The 17379-nt window shown below is 33.4% G+C and overlaps 1 protein-coding gene across 2 annotated transcripts in view; it reads right to left on the reverse strand.

The window, feature by feature from the left end:
- TRPS1 (transcriptional repressor GATA binding 1) overlaps positions 1–16454 on the reverse strand; it is a 303434-nt gene extending 286980 nt beyond the window's left edge. For both annotated transcript variants that reach the window (XM_051971007.1, XM_051971006.1), the window contains exon 1: positions 15901–16454. The gene's annotated coding sequence lies outside the window, so the exon portion shown is untranslated. The remainder of the gene's footprint in view (positions 1–15900) is intronic.
- Between the last annotated feature and the right edge of the window lie 925 nt (positions 16455–17379).

A 17379-nucleotide genomic window follows, 5' to 3' on the forward strand; every position in this document is an offset into this window, starting at 1 on the left:
TTCAATCAAGTCATTTTCCCCTCTAGAATAACATTTCTTTAGAAGACCTCTGAAATTTTTTTCTAGATAGTAAAGAAAAAGGAACAGGAGAAGGAAGAAAACAAAGACAAGTAGAAAGAGGAGGAGAAGGAAGAGGAAAAGGAGGAGGAGAAAAACTGGATTTAGAATCAGAAGCCCTGAATTCAAATGACAATTCTAACAATGAATCACTTAATCTCTCTCATTCTTAGATTCCACAGCAATAAAATGTGGATTTTCTCTCATAGGCAGGATATAAAGAAAGTATTTGGTAAAAAAAGTAAAGTTCTATAAAAGTATGAGCTATCTTTTTGTAACAGAAAGCAGATTCTAAAAATTGTTGCTGCCTTCCTTTTTATTTTCCTTCACTACCATTCATAATATGAGATAGATGATAATTGGTCAAACAGGTCAAATCATTCTTAACTTTCCTACTCCCATTTCTAGATGAACCATACTGAATATGAAAATAGGTCCTCAATAAGTAAGATTCAGTTTCACATATCATATTCTGGATTATAATTTTTTTCAGTTTTAATTGCCGCTGCAGAGAAACAATCCCAAATAAGATCAATGTATAGCTACCTAATATTTTGCCACCGAGAGAGGGAATAATTCCACTAACTTTACAGCTGGGTGTTTATAAACCAGATACTATTTCCCAACAGAAGTGACCCCAAATTAATGAAACACTGGGTTCAAAGTCATATTTTGAACCTAACTAGAATTCTGAATAATATACTAGAAAAATATATACGGAGAGAGAGAGATGGGGAGAGATATAGGCAGAGAGATAAGAAAAGGCAAATGTGGATATAGATCTACTTAGATGGACAAATATATAAATAAAAAAGCTGTTCATAAAATAGATAAATAAGTATACAGATAACAGATGGATGAATAGATAGATGATAGAACAACAAATAAGGAAAAAAAAAACAAACACCCATAAATACGAGAGAGCTAGCCTTAGTATTCAATCTGAGGTTAGTGACAACTTTTCTCTTTCTCTGTATTCTCCACATACATAGCATTTATAAAATAAAGAATTGCTCTTTTGGAGAGAGAGATTATGAATGATAAACTTAATATAGTTTTTTTAATTTATGTAACAGCTATGAAAGTTAATGTGATGTCACATCTGACGCTGACTTCATTCAGGGATTTCTCAGCAAAGATACTGAAGTGCTTCACATTTTCTTCTCCAGTTCATTTCACCGATGATAACTAAGGCAAAAAGGGTTAAGTGATTTGCCTGGGGTCACATAGCTAATAAATGTTTCAGGTCAGATGAGTTAGAGGTCAGAAAGATGAGTCTTCTTGACTCCAAGTTTAGCTCTCCTTTGACTGTGCTATCTTGCTGTTTCTAATGTGATTTTAGGCTAAATAAAGAAATGTAGTGCTCAGCACTGAGGAGGTGACAGTTCCCCTTTACCTTGCCCTTGCAAGACTATATCTGGATTAATGTGTTCGTTTCTAGGTGCCACATTTTAAGGACTTTGATAAACTAGAAAACAAGCAGAAGATGAAAAGAATAACAAAAGTCCTTCAAAACACACTATATAAGAATTTACTGTAGGAGTTGGGGAAGCATAGGTTGGAGAAATAAAAACCTGAGGAGGGATATGTCTTGTCTTCAAGGATATGAAGGGCTTTTGCATGGAAGATGATTTAGAATTGTCTTGCTTGACCCCAAAGTGTAAAACAAGGAGAAATGCAAAAGCCATAAAAAGAAAATTTAATTTTGGTATAAGGAAAATGCTACTTACTAACAATAAAAGTTTTGCAAAAGTGGAATGAACTTCCAATAAAGGTCTTTAAACAAAAGCTAGATAACCATTTATCATGGATGTAGTAAAGGCAATTTTGATTCAAATACTGGTTGAATTGAACGGTTCCAACTAACTATGAAATTCTGATTCTCCTATGCCACATTAAAAAAGAAGGAAATAGTTAAACTATTAAGATTTTTTTTTAACTAAATGAAATAAGTAATTTGGACAGAGATATTTACTCAAATGAAACACTGTTGTCTCCAAATAAGGCAAGATGACTATCTGGTGGCTTAGAAATGAAGTAACCTGCGACCATGAATCATGAAGGGCTATGTATACAATATTTCAAGGTTTTCAAAAGTCTTCATATGTATTATGTCATTTTATCTATATAATATCCTACATAACATGATTGATAGAAACAAAACAAAAATTGGGCTCTGAAGAACTGGTCTTAACCTCAAATCTGACACTATCTCTATAATGTTGGCAAAATTATTTAAGATTGTTGGACCACAGTTTCTTCATCTGTAAAAGAAAATAATACTTACCCTACTGAACTCATAAATTTATGAAGAAACTTTTAAAAGCAATACAGAAATTTATTCTTTGAAATGTGAATTTTTTCCCAAGCATATTTGGACAAAAAGGTACATCGATTAATTGAATATTATATTTCTAATCAAAAGTTGAAGTCTTGGTATAGAAATGGAAAAATTATTCTAGTTTGCCTTGATGCTGCAGATTGATGGATTTTTGTGGACTGTAATTTTTCAAAAAGAGTGATAATTTTGCTTTTAAAGAATAATGCTCTCAAACTTCTATTGCACAAATTTTATATAACAAAAACAAAATTCAAGCAGGGTGAATTATCTTTGATTAAAGCAACCTGTCACTATACATCATGTAGCAATTTGTATGCAATGTTATAGTTTACAGAATCTTCATATATATTATTTCATTCTATCTTCACAACAGCAGTGTGTGTGTGTGTGTGTGTGTGTGTGTGTGTGTGTGTGTGTGTTAAAACTCAAATACTTAATATTTTACAGGTGAGGAACCTGAGGTTAACTGGTTAAGTATCTCATTCTAGGTCACATTGCTATCATTTTATTAGGTGAAACATAAATAAAATGAACACAAAGTTACATAAACCTAATTCATAATATGGAGAAAATACAAAAAACAAAGCATGGAGTTTAACTAAACTTAAAGGATCAATTGCACCATTCCACCTATATTACTGGCCATGTCTTTAGCATTTGCTACATTTATTCTCAAGCATAAATGTTCTTAATGGCCTTTCAGAATAAACATATGGGTGTTATTTTTTTATTGTATATTGAATCTCTAATTATGACTAGAAGCATCATATTAATTTTTAAAATAATGTCAGTTCTGAACAGGGTCCCTTAAATGAGGTACTTGGCAGAGATAGAAAACTACATTAATAACTTAGAGGTATGTGGTAAGCAAAAGAAATGGCATAAAACTCAATCACAAATATTTTGACAAAACTAATTCCAACTATCCTAGTTAAAGTCTCACTATCTCAGTATAAGTCTTGCATATTTGTAACGTATGCTATGAGTTTCTGCAATCATATTGATTGTGCAGAATTTTGCTATAAATTTATATTTCTCGATCAGACTTTTAAGTACTATCCACGTTAGACAGCTTAAAGTGAGAACCGAAAGAGTAAGTCATGGTATCTCAATGAGTTCAAAATTATATGTAATTAAATCATAAGTATATTTTTGGGATGTTTTTAGTGAGCAAAAAGTATGAAAATATTATTAAAAAGGAAGTTATTTTTCCCACATATAGTCCTTAATTTTGCTTTAAGAAAAAACAAATGTTTCAAATAGGAAAAATGTTGTAATAACATGCAATGTGAGACAATTAAGTTGAACTTACTGATCCCATTTTCTGATGCTAAAAGAGTGGTTTCTGAAAACATGCAAAGGAAAATAAATCACTGATTTATATAGAATAAGTAGACCATCATTTTGGCCTTTATGGAAAGAAAATAAAATGGAAAATACTGCAGAATGTAGGAAGGAGCTCTGAACCTTAGCTGCCTTCTCCATACCTCTTTAAGCTTGAATAAATGTATTTCATGGATAATAATAATAACATGAAAACAAACCAATAATGGAGTTGCTAATGAGGAATTTTCAATATTGAAATAGAGAATAATGAAAATCTGTAATTTTGTCAGGGACATAATCGAATAATCTTCATGATACAGATGTTAGTTAACAGTTTGGGGATAGACTTGGGGATTTTGCATTGCCAAGAACATTTTTAAGTATTTAACCATTAAATCTTATATGATGATAGATCATAGTATTCTTTGGACTCACATCTCAACTCATTCCATTCCCTGTATTCCTTGAAAAAAGTCACTGTTTTCCTAAACATTTACTACACAATTACTTTGTTACTAAGTTATTCCACTTGTGTTTATTTTATGGATTTTTTTTGTCACCTACCTCATAAACCAAAGGACAATAGATTGTGAGAAAGCTGAGATCAGTTCTAGAACCTTACTAAATTGCTCCTTCAGTAGATGGCCAACATACAAGTTTATGCTCTTTAAAACTTGATATACATTAGGCTCACAAGAGTTTTTCAGCAAGAGGATCAAACTATAAATAGGTACTACAAATTACAACTATGAAATCAGTATTACTAAGGAAACTTCTATTTGCCTTTAATATAAGAAAACAATAATTGAAAACCCAAGAGGCTATATATAATACCCTCTATTTGAGCAGTAACATTGTCTTTGTTACTGTTTCTTTCTGATCCACACACAACATTGTCATGAATTATAAGAATCTTTGAATCTCTGCACGGAAACAAGATAACACCAAACATTTTAAATACCACCCATGTTCAAATTCAACTCATAAAATTAGAAGTCAGTTTAGTGGAAGCACACAGTAACTGAAAATTAACTTTTTGCCAAGAATATGTCATAGCCAGATCTTTAAAATTTTCTCAAAATTACACCACGACTTTATTTAATTCTTATCAACACATTATGAGTTTCTTCACAAAAACGGAATGACAGTAGTCTCCTTGACAGCAAACAATAAATAGCAATTATTTTCCAATATGTGTCCTCCTTCTCCTTCTTATACCGTCCACCTTCTTAAAAATGTAAATATTAGAAAGAAAGGTAAAGAAATCTAGCAGCTGGCAAGTTTTTGTTCTCAGTGAGGAAATTCTTGAAGTTCGTACTGCTCAGACATTGAAGGATTATATCCTAACTAGGGAAAACACAGGAAAACGGTAATAAACATTGTAGAGTAATCCACAGGAACCACGTTAGGTCTCAGTGTAGCTTTATTCTAGTATCCCATAATAAATGGAATTATTCTGTCCCAGACCTCTGCTTGAGCATCACACTTTCTTCTATAGGGTAGCGAATTTTCCAAAGAGAAAAATTCTAGCTTAATTCCACCTTGAAATTAAAACTAGTTCTCTTCATTTCTGCTTAATGGAATATACCTATTTATAAAATTATATGCTGGTTACACCATACGATGTTACAAAAAGCTGGAGCAAAGTAGTGTGAGGGATTCTGCTGAGCATTTTATTCCGGTAAGTTTTCATGTGACAAAGAAAGTTATGGTTTTTCTGTCTCAAAAATATATAAATAAATGCAGCCATATGCTGCAACAATCTTTATATTATAATGGATTTTACAGTATCCTAGTCCCCCTTCTGTTCAGATATATATCTTTTTGAAAGAGAATTCAAAGTGGGAAAAATCAAAAAGAAGAAAACTATCTAAGCTTAAGCCTACTTTTACTCATATCTTTCAACTTCTTACATGTGACTCTTAAATGCAGAGCGTCATTAAAATACTTAACATAAACTAGACAAATGTGCAAGTGTGTATATATACACAAAGACTTCACATTCACATTCAGAAATGAAGAACTAATACAAAGACATACAAAGACACAATGAATCCTTGAAATCATGTGACGGTATATGTATCCACAGTTATACATAAATGTTTATGGACACACTTTCCAACATGTTTCCATTAGTGACTAAAAGTCAAGTGCTTTAACTCTTTCCTCTCCAAAATTTATTTTAATATCACTAAATTTTTAAAAATCAAGCACTTTAAATAAGTTTCCTAAACTTACGTCATTTAAGAAATACAATGTCAATTAAAAGCAGAAGAAACCATAAAAGATTGTTGTGTCTTTCATATAGTTTAGATAGTAATATATGGCTTTCTTGCAAGAATTCATAACATCATTATATACACGCAAAACATGTCATGAATTTATTCTAAAGAATTTACTACTAAATAATAGATATTTTTCCCCAATTACAAATAAGCACTTCGGATTTGGTATATATACACTGTGATGAATACTTTCCCAAATGTATCTAAATTTCCAAAATGAATTGTAAACTTATTTGAAAATCCATACAAAATAATACTTTCATTGTCACTTTCTTTTTCACTAAATAACATAATAGCTTTGCACCCTATTTTAAACATATTTTGATAAGACTAAATTGTGAATAAGATTTGGCCAAAAATATTTTAACTGCATATCCAACAAAAATTGATAGTCTATGAACTTCAAGAACCAAAAAAATGCAAAAATTAATATTATCAATCTATTCTCAATATTGCCCCCTAAATATAAATGGTCATTTTTTTTTTTTAGCTTCCATTGGTTAACTGATAGTTTTATAAATAAAAAATTGATTGTTATTTTTTTTTTTAATAAATATTACATTTAAATATAAAATAGAGTTAAATATAAAAAATTCTTCAGTTTTCTTTTTTTTCCCCCATGGAAATGAATTTGCTCAGAAGACCTCAAATAGCATGGATAGAAAATTAACAACTGTATTTCCCTCTGACCTGCTAAGAACTATTACTGGTGTGTCTACTTGGATATTTCAAAGGAATTGCAAGTAGTTGTTTGTTAATCTGTTCTGCCAATTTTGTTCACATTTATTTGTTTAGAACCAAAATCCTAACACATGATAAGCTATAATTAACAATTCTGATGTATTAAGTTGTCATTGTATGGAATATATACTTGCCAGTGTGTGATACAAGATTCTGTGCAGTATTTATAATGTAAAAATATCTATGTGTAAGTATGTGAATACTTTTACACCTAGTGAGATAAGCATTTTGAAAATGTTTAGGTGTCATACTTTTACTTTTTACAGTGAGATGAGTACGAACATTTAAAATCATGATGTGCAAATAAGATACACAGTTCAGAAGACTAAATAATGCAAAAACTAGTAAATACATCATTTTTCTGCAGTTGAACTTTATCATATATATAGTATGTTAATAGACTATTATATATCACTGTCTTACTTATGTACATTTTCTCTAGATGTGGCTCAATTTTAAATGTAAGGCATATTGCTCTGAGTATACTAAAAATTACTTGAACAAAATGAGAGATCTTCACTGTATAATGTAATGATAGTTTATATTTTTTAGACTTTTTGGTTTGGCAAATTATGGCCTTAAAGTCCGAATTTTGTGTGTGTGTGTGTGTGTGTGTGTGTGTGTGTGTGTGTGTGTGTGTTTTGGTAGACTTTTAGAAACCCTTCATGTCTCCTCAGATAGGCAAAATACAGAAACTTAAACATACAATGCATGTGGTTTATGGCTGTTATATATGGATGCATGCTTAAGTGTTATAATGCTCAAAGGAATAACAATGATTGCTTATGAACTTCAGCAAATATATCTCAAATGGTAGAAATGGTTCCAATGTTTTCTATAACACCAAATTTCTTATCTCCCAATAAATTGTCTTAATTATACATTAAAGTTTACAGATCAAAGGCATTTATTGAATGCAAAAAGTCAAAGAAAAATAAGAAGTATTTTTGATACATTTATAATCAATTGCCTATTTTTATCTTCAAAACTTTAATGAAATATTTTTAGCAATTGAACTTATAAGCTGAAAGTTAACTTTTATTAAAACATTGGAAGTATTTTCCATAGACTATTCCTATCATATCAATTACCTAGATACCAAGTTGATGTATTATTCTGCTTTATGAAATGTGACATACAGCAAGCCTCAAAACCAGTATTACAAGCTTGGCAAATAAGATCACATTTTGGTGACGCAGAGAATTCATCACCTTAGGGAAAACTACTTGGGTTAGAGTAAAGTAATCTTTATAGGTTTCATATTATATCTATATAACACTTTTGGATGAGAGAATTGTAAATCATAACATTTAAAAGCCACAAAAGAGATGTACTCTCTATCTATACACATAGGTTATACATACACGTGTGTGTGTGTGTGTGTGTGTGTGTGTGTATTATAAATGCAGCCTCAGTTGCCAATTAATTGCTTTATTCAACAAAAGCTTGTTTTTTTAAGAAGCGACATTTATGGGACCCTGACATAATGGAGATTTTTGTCATTTCAGTACATTCAGAGATTAAATCAAGTATCATTATCTAAATGATGAATCCTCTACTTTATATGCTATATGCACACCAAAGTTGTAAACTTTATAAAATAGTCATAAACACACTTAAAAGAATTCACATTTGAATACTGCAAATACTTAGGTAAAGTATTTTTAAGGCTGTTTACCTCATACTGCATCTATATTATCTAGAGATATAGATGTATTGTATATAATATACAAGATATACAAATATATAATTATATAAATGTACATATATGTCACAAATGACTTAACAATCTTTCAAATATCATGATCATTTCAGATATATTCATATATTTACACTGTTAGGTCACCCCTCACTTTAAAAGTATGGTACTGCCAATTGCCAAAAAAAAAAAAAAAAAAAAAAAAAAAGAAGAAGAAGAAGAAGAAGAAGTACACAAATCAAAATATGTTACCTTTGTTCAAACAATACTGCTGTTCATTACATAATAGAAACTGTTTTCCTTAATCTCTCAGGAACTGAGATACTGGTAAATTCTTGGAGTAGTAGAGATTCAGAATGGTTTCAGGCAAAACTGAAGCATATTGTTAAAGTAAATCTTAAGGGGAGAGGTTCTTTTGCACACAATTGATGAATTTTTGTGTCATTTTCTGGAAGTTTCACATCTCCACATACACATATCGGCAATCACACACACAGACATTCACATACCATTTCAGTAAACAAATAGCTAGGATTAAATCTACAATTTTCTCCCGCCTCTTCCCCCAAGTCATTATTAGTTTTTGACCTGATTTTTCAAAATAACAAACCAACATTCATTAAATTAAAAGAAATGTTGGGCAAACAGTGCTTAAAACTGATGTTTGCAAACTCAAAGCAAAATAAATAAATAAATAACCCCTACCTAACTAAAACAAACCATTAGTACATTGCACTACTGGTGTAAACTATACAAAAACTGAAGAACTTAAGTTGGCACCCCCTCCCCCATGACTTTCTTGGTAAAGCTGTGGTTATCAAACATTCAGCTTTCCAGATTTTACAATTTTTAAAGTTTGTGGTGGATATAAAGAGAAAAAGATAAGAACCATATTATATAAATTCAGACTCTGAAGACTTTTCTGCACACAATAAGTCAGATATTTTGTGTATATTAAATTCCTTTAAAAATAATACCAACTATTATTATTGTTAAAATACCCTTTACATTTTTCTTTAATTCTGCATAACGGCTAATTTTCAGATTATAGGATATCTCAAATAAACTTAAGGAAACAAACCAAAAAGAACTTTATGAAATTAAATTTGGGGTTAAAATTAGACATGTTACAAATTTGTATAGGGGTTTAAATCCCAAAGTGGGCTAACATGAAAAATGTTACTACTATTTTTTTTTTTTTTATCCATCACACACAGGGTGGGGCACCTCTGTTCAAGGGTGGAGTATCTCATTTAAAGGAAAAACTGGCCCAAGTTGATTTGGCCTTTGAAAGTCCTTTCATCTTGCCAATTTATGAAGTTGTCTTGACGTCAATCAACATCACCTAGGTGTTTCTTGTCATACTCATACTTAACTGGAGAAAAGTTCTACTTGGTTGAGGAAGACCAACAGGAGATGAAAAAGCAATAAATAAAATGAGGGTTTTTAAAAGTCTAGGAAATAAATAAATACAAATACATCATCTGTGATGTAAAAACAAGTGGGAAAGCACTACCAGTAAAAAGCTACTCTCTTGTTTATTAATGCTTTCTTTTTTTAAATATGTCATAAGAAATGCCGCATGCTTTCCTTCTTGTGCACTTAAAAATCATTAATGTCACAGACTCACTAACAGGTGGAACATTCCTGTACAGAAATATACTCACTAAATTGTCAATACGGTCAACATTAATTTATTTATCTTGAATAAAATAAAACAAATGGTTTCTCCAAATGAAAAGATGAGAATGAAGCTCTAATAGTCACCAAAAAACCAAATCCCCAAACTGTTAAGTTACTGTAACCTGAAATGCACCAGCCATCACAAAGAGCAATTGGAGAAATCCAGCAGAGCTCAGCAGGAAAGATTTTTAATAACAGATTGAAAAACAAGAATAAAAATAACTGCATCAACAGAGCCTTTCTTCCTCAGGCCACAAGCCCGTTTTTTCTTGAATTAAAAAAAATGGTATTTTGGCCACTAAAACCAATCCAGAACATTATTAAAAGTTAAAAGCTACCAATTACTTCTGTCTGTTCTTTTAAAGCAAAGTTTGGCATTACGTCAGTTGGTTTAAAGAAAACAAGAAAGAGAGAAAGAAAGAGTAGGAGAGAAAGTTTCCTGCTTGTATAAACTAAACCACCAGGGAAGGTGTCTAGCCACTTGTAAAGTATTTACTGCAGGTTTTTAAAGAGTTAGAAACATTTTAAAAATTGAAATTTTTTATTAAAAGCATTTAGGAAAAAATTTATCTTAATTTGTTGATTTTTTTTAAAGTAAAAGATTGTTTATATATCAGTGACAACTTCTGCAGCAGAAAATGAAATCTAATAATACTTTCAAAACTTATCCAATTCATAGATAAGTAAAAATGAGTATGATATTTGAGGCTATACTTTAGAAAATGAAAGCTGGACAGAAATAAAAATATTCACTGTAGAACGATTTGCAGGTATCTCGCCGATTCTTTTAACCTAACCCTTGTCAATTCATATGAATTCTCTTTCTCTAGAAACTTTTACAAAATCAGTTCTGCACCTACCATTAGCACAAATAACACTGCCTAATTTATACTACTTCAGGCTTTTAGTGATACAATTTAGAAGACCAAGAAGAACTTATTTCACCTATAATCTCACACTCAGCTGGGTGACAGTTCAATGGATGAGCATATTAGTGTTACTAAAGCAATAATATGAACATATTTCCAACAATGCCATATTTACATTTCATGCAAATAAATAAATGGTTTATGGATTTGATTTACATATGTCTTTCTACAATGTGTAATTTTTAAAAAAGTTTTTCCCCTATTGAAATACTGAACATTTAATAGTTGCAAATTAGTTTAAAGTTTTTGAGCATGAGGATGGTAATGCTAACTTTGGCCCTTTTAAAGGTACAAATAGCATTTTTAGAGTTTTTCAGTTTTATATGTATGTAAATTTTAGGTGTGTTAGTGAGAAAAAAATTCTATTCCTAACTGTAAAAGCTAATATAAATCTATTATAACATCCTATAGGGAATATTAGCATTCCAGAAATCATTACAATGATACTATTTAAAAAAGAATTAATCTCTTTCTTTAAGTTCATTGCAAAGGACAACTACTTTACTTATCATATGTGTATGCAAAAATAGTAGCATAAGGTCTAAATATGCTGTAATTAATTTCTCCAAAGATCAACAGACCATTATTTACAAGGAGAATAAAAAGGAAATAAAATTTAGAATTCATCATCAATATCATTAATAATTTTGAATACAGCTGAAAGGGAGGAGGGGAAGGTAAATCTTGTTTGACATCTAAATGAAGTTTTAACAGCAGAAGAAAAACCATAAAAATTTCTGTGAATACTTGCTTGGTTTTATCAACCTGATTTTGACTTGCGAGGTATAATAGTTGGGACAGAAATTTCTGAGTTTATAGTTTCCTATGCCTGCCAAAAAAGATCCAGACTACCACACTAGTTGTCCTACGAAAACTAAATTAAGCAAAGGCAAATAGCAACTGGAAAGCTGTCAGTCTGTCAATGAATGGCTTCATTTTACACACTAAAAGAATATCTTAATCAGAGTATATTTCATTTGTGAGCCACTGATTACATTTTAAGTTTATCATTTATCCAAGTTTTTTCCTCTTTCCTTTAAGCCTATACTTCAGCAACCTGCTCATAACTTTCATAAAGTTTTTCTGTTATTGTTATACTCAAAAGCCTTATTGTAGTGTCATCATGATTAAAACTAACAAAAAGTGAATTGTTTAAAATCAAAATGATTATTTCTAAAACCTGATATTTAAAATTTGTCATTAATTTCATACCAATTTCAAAATAAGTATTAAGAGAGTTTCTATAATATGTCTCTATTACTTTAAAAAAAAATCACCTAACCTTTCAGCTGTGTCTATTTACTTGGATAAAGGTGGTAAGCAAGAGTTTACTAAAACAATACATGTTTGAGGTGGCTTAATATAAATCTGCAGATCATTAACTACAAATTTTGAATTACCTCTTTGCATGATATAAAAAAAGAAATAGAATTGTAACACTATGATTTTAAAAAGCATCTTTTGCTACAGATGCATTCACTCCCTTCTCCTGAGGATTATAAAAGTAAATTTATATAATATAGACATATTGATGTACTCAAAAAATTTGGTAGTTACGTACAACACAAATTATATCGAGACTAAAGACTGGAAATAATGAAGAACTTATATTATTTAGTAAAGATTCAGACTCATCTGAATTTGACATGTTGTCTTTTGTGCAAGTAGATTGGAAAATCTTAAATTCATAAAAATAAATAAATAAATAAAGACTTCATTCAATCCAAATTATTTCAGACATTTTTAGTTCTAAAAGAATTTAAGTCCTCATAACTACATATGACACTTGTTTTAATATTATATTTTAAAATAATATTTTAGGTGGTAAACAAAACTTTATACAAACATCAGAGTCAAATAACTAAAGAAATTACTACAAAATATAAATTTGGGGTGGGAGAGAAGAGAAACTTACTATGCTGTCTATATCCATCAGTCTTTATTGAGTTCAACCATATTTGTGATTTACACATAAATATGCTATATTTACATGTTCATGAATATATATATATATAATCATAGAAGCTGTAATATTTAGATGTGAGACATTTTAGAATACATGTTATTTAGAGACATATCACAATCTTGATAATGTGAACATGTATTTTTCCTCCTAGTTTTGTTTGTATGTTAATACTAACAATCCTATAACTTCAGCAATCTGATGGCTCTGTGGGTTATTAACGCCACAGATTTTTCAATGGAAGAAATTGGAGAGACAGAGACACAGAAAGACAGACAGAGAGAAGAAAAGAGCAGAGGAAAAGAGAAGAGAAGAGAAGAAGAGAAGAGAAGAGAAGAGAAGAGAAGAGAAGAGAAGAGAAGAGAAGAGAAGAGAAGAGAAGAGAAGAGAAGAGAAGAGAAGAGAAGAGAGGAGAGGAGAGTTCAAAAGAGAAGGGTTTGACTTGGATAATAAACCAAGTCATTAACAAGCTTTCATGTAAAAGTAAAAAATAAAATCTTTAAAATGCTAGTATTATTTCCAGACAGTGTTGTCAGCATGACAACTTACAGGAAATACTTCATTTTCTCATACAAGCCCTGTATTTATTCACAGCCCTGGCATACTCCTAAAAAAAAAAAAAAATTCTCACCGTTTTGGAGTTTGTTTGCTTTTTAACATTAATGTGGTGGAATATCTGAGACAGCTTTCTAGCTGAATGCACATCATGTAAGAAGTTCAAAAACAGTGAATGCAGTTCAGAAACTTTCATTCTCATTTCGTCCACGTCAAATACTGGCTTTCACCATTACTTTCCTTTGCCTTCTTGCATTTCTAACTCTGGTAGTCTTTTTCCAAATGATCAAGTTTTCCTAAAACCAACAGGAAAGCAATTTGATGCTACCAAAATCCATAGGTTTTTCATTTCATCGCTAGAGATTTCTGATGGACTAGTTAGAAGCTTTTTGCTTTCTTATTTATTAGTCAAGGTAAGTAAAGTACAGGGCTATAGTTATCATTTCTGGATGATTTCTGTCCCAGGCAGGCCCTATCTGGATTGCCCCTTTGTACTTTTTCTAACTCTCTGACCTCTTCTTCTCTCTTGCAGGTAAATTAGAAAAGTTTAACAAATCAATTTAACTTCTGCATAACTTAACTCTTCCTGACTTTACATTTCACATTTCCTCATTTAAAAGTTTACTGCCATATTTTTTTTTTCAAAAGCAGCATCAAACTGTAGAATAGTAGAGACAAGAAATAATCGTTTTCAAATTAAATTTTACTTCGTCTCTAATCTTTGTCGCCCCAAACTTTCTAACGATCAATACCCAGAAAGCTGAAAATATGAGGGTGGGAACGAGGAGGTGGAGGGAGTTGGGGGGGGGGGGATGCTGAACCTAAAATTTACTAAATCGAAGATCCGGTCTCAATCCCGAAAAAACATAAATTGCTTTAAAGTCCTGAAGCCATAAAAGTTACTGCCTTCCCCGGGCAAACACCACCATCTCAGGCAGGTACAAACAAAAAAGCTCTTTAAGTCACAAAACAACTTCAAACAACTACCACCCCAGGTCCCATCCTCAAATTGCTCAGGGAGTCCTAGAATGGTGGAGATATTTGGAGGCACAGGGGTGTCTTCCATGGCCCTTCAAAAATTCCTTTCCCAAGACCAACATCAAAGCCCAGGGAACACCAGCTTCAGAAGGCTGAGACACTGCCTGCATAGCTCATCATAGGCTACTTAAATTCAAACTACTGTAATAGTTTTTAATAATTAGCCCCACTGTCACCAATACCCCTAAGACACTTTCCCATCACGGTCTAAATAGGATACTTCTTCACAGCCACCATTCATTTAAAGAAGCGAACCTTTCTTAAAGCCCTGTCATACAAAATGAAAATCGCAAAAACAACTGGCCCAAGTCTCTAGAAACTACTCCCGACAGTGACACCAGAATACGGGGACACTGCAACTTTGACTTTAAAGAGAGATAGGGGGGAAAAAAAGTTTTATGCTTGGGTCTGATAGTTTTCTCAAAGCCATCCAAGAATCAGGTCCTCGTTGCCATTTAGAGGACCAGGAAACGGACCCCATTCGCTTTCCCTCTCTTCTTTCATTCCTTCCCAACCTTAAAAAGTTTTTCCCAACTTACTACTCTTCATGATGGTCTCTAGTTTCTGCCCCGCTTGTCATGATTCCCATAAAACTTCCAGCAGCAGCAGCAGCAGTAACAACAGCAGCAGCAGCAGTAACAACAGCAGCAGCAGCAGCAGCCAGGGCTATGACTGCAGCAGCTCCTCAGTTGCAACCTCCTCCTGCTCTTCTACTTTGCCCGATGGTGGGGAATTAAAATCAGAAAGAAAGAGACGAGGGGGAGAGGGGAATGGGGGGAAAGGGAGGGGGTGGGGGGGACACCAGCCCTGAAACTTCTTTTTTGGCAAATGGGGATTTGTTTTTCCTCCTCCTCAGCAGCTGAACTTGACCCTCCTGACTCCAGGGGCTACTGCAGTTTGAAGTCGCCAATTTCCAGGGCTCACATGCCTTTGACCCACCAAAACCGGGGGGAGGGGGGATAGAGAAAAGAAAAGAAAAGGGGGAAAAAGAAAGAAAACACACACGCATAAAAAAAATGCATGTGAAATCCGAGAACCCTCTTTGCTTTGCTTTTTACTCTCTCTCTCTCTCCTTTTTGCAAAGAAAGTCACTTTTAATTCCCAATCCTCTCTCAGCTCACCCACATTTCGCACACACAGAGAACACTTTAGCATGGCCACACTCAACGTGCGCAATATTATCTTACGTAGCGAGAAAGAAAAGCTGATCACCCCCATGCCTTTCTTTTTCCTCCTGCTGATCTCTCTTTCTCCCTCTTTGCCTTTTTTTCCCTCCTCCTTACCTGTTGATTAATCGGCAATAATAACCTCAGCAGCCCGAAAGATGGTGGAGCGGTGGCTAGAGCCATGAACCGTCTTCTGTTGTTTGCAGAGTTGATCTTGGATTATTCGGGGGGGGGGGGGGGGACGCAGGGGGGGCGGTGTGGAGGGGGGGAGAAAAAAAAGGTTTTTCCTGCCTCCCCCCCTCTCTTTTCCCTCCCCCCCCTCTTTTAAAGAGAGAGAGAGAAAGAGAAAGGAAATAGATCTAGGATGTGCCTGATGTGGGTTTTTGGGTTTTGTTTTTTTTTTTGCTTTTCTGTTTTAAAGAAGAAAAAAAAAAGCGAAAACCCAGGGTCTGGAGCAACAACAAGCACCAAAAAAGAGGAGGCTTTAGATTGCAGTGAGATCAGTTCTTTATCAGAAATGTTATCGCTTGTCAGGACCTCGAGCATTACGTCAGTTTCAAGACACCAACACTATTAATATCAAAGGAGCCTTCGCAGAGGAAAGCGCCACCCCAGCCTGAGCTCCCTTAAAGAGACAGTACCGCCGTCCCCGCCGCCGCCGCCGCCGCCGCCGCCGCCGCCGCCGCCGCCGCCGCCGCTGCCGCCTCCTGCAACTCCTCCTCCTGAGCCCAAGGCAGCATCCGCTGCAGCCGCCAAGGGGGAAAGGACGGCTTTGGAGCAGACAATTATTACGAGTTTGAAAGAGCTCCACTGTAGTGGAACATCCGAAAGGGAAGCCACCCCCTCCCCCCCCTTACACACACACACACATACCCGGGCTTTCTTACCGAGATATTTTACACAATCCTATCTAAAAAGCTGGCCAGCTTCACTCTGCACCCTCCCCCCTCCCAGTATATTTGTATCTCTTTGCAAGTTAGGGGGGGGGGGGAGATTCTGGAAGTTGTATGGGAAATAAGCAAAGTCATCAAGTACTTACCTTAAAGGGAGGACAATGAAAGGGGGATGGGGGTGACTGAATTAATGCCAAGAAAGGACCCCGGGACTGATGCTATGATTTAAAAGGAGGGGAGTTCTGTAAAAGTTAAGTCTTTTATCTTACTTTATTTACTTTCTCTTCTTCTCTATCCTTTTATTAAAGTAACACGGAATTTATGCGTGTGTAACTGTGTTTGAGAAACAGAGATAAAGGAGTCTAAGGTCACCTCCTTGGTGGTTAGTATTTTCCTTGCATTTTATTACAAGAGCTGAGACAGAACAACTTGAACTTTTTCCTAAGTTGGAAAAGTGCAGAGGGATGTTACTGGAGTTTTCTGATCTAAGGAGAACTCAGCTACCTCTCTGGGATAAGTTCAGGGATTTCATCACGCTGATAAAACTGCTATATCTTTCTAACATTAGTAGAATTAAATAGTTATTGTTTGGCTCCTCTATTAACAGATGAGGAGCCAGCAATAGACTTTTAAAAGATTTTTAAAAATATATTTCACATTTTTGAAAACTCTCATTGTTTCTAATCAATTTCCCCTGATAATG

The sequence above is a fragment of the Antechinus flavipes genome, chromosome 1 (genome assembly GCF_016432865.1).
Source record: "Antechinus flavipes isolate AdamAnt ecotype Samford, QLD, Australia chromosome 1, AdamAnt_v2, whole genome shotgun sequence".
Lineage (NCBI taxonomy): Eukaryota > Metazoa > Chordata > Mammalia > Dasyuromorphia > Dasyuridae > Antechinus > Antechinus flavipes.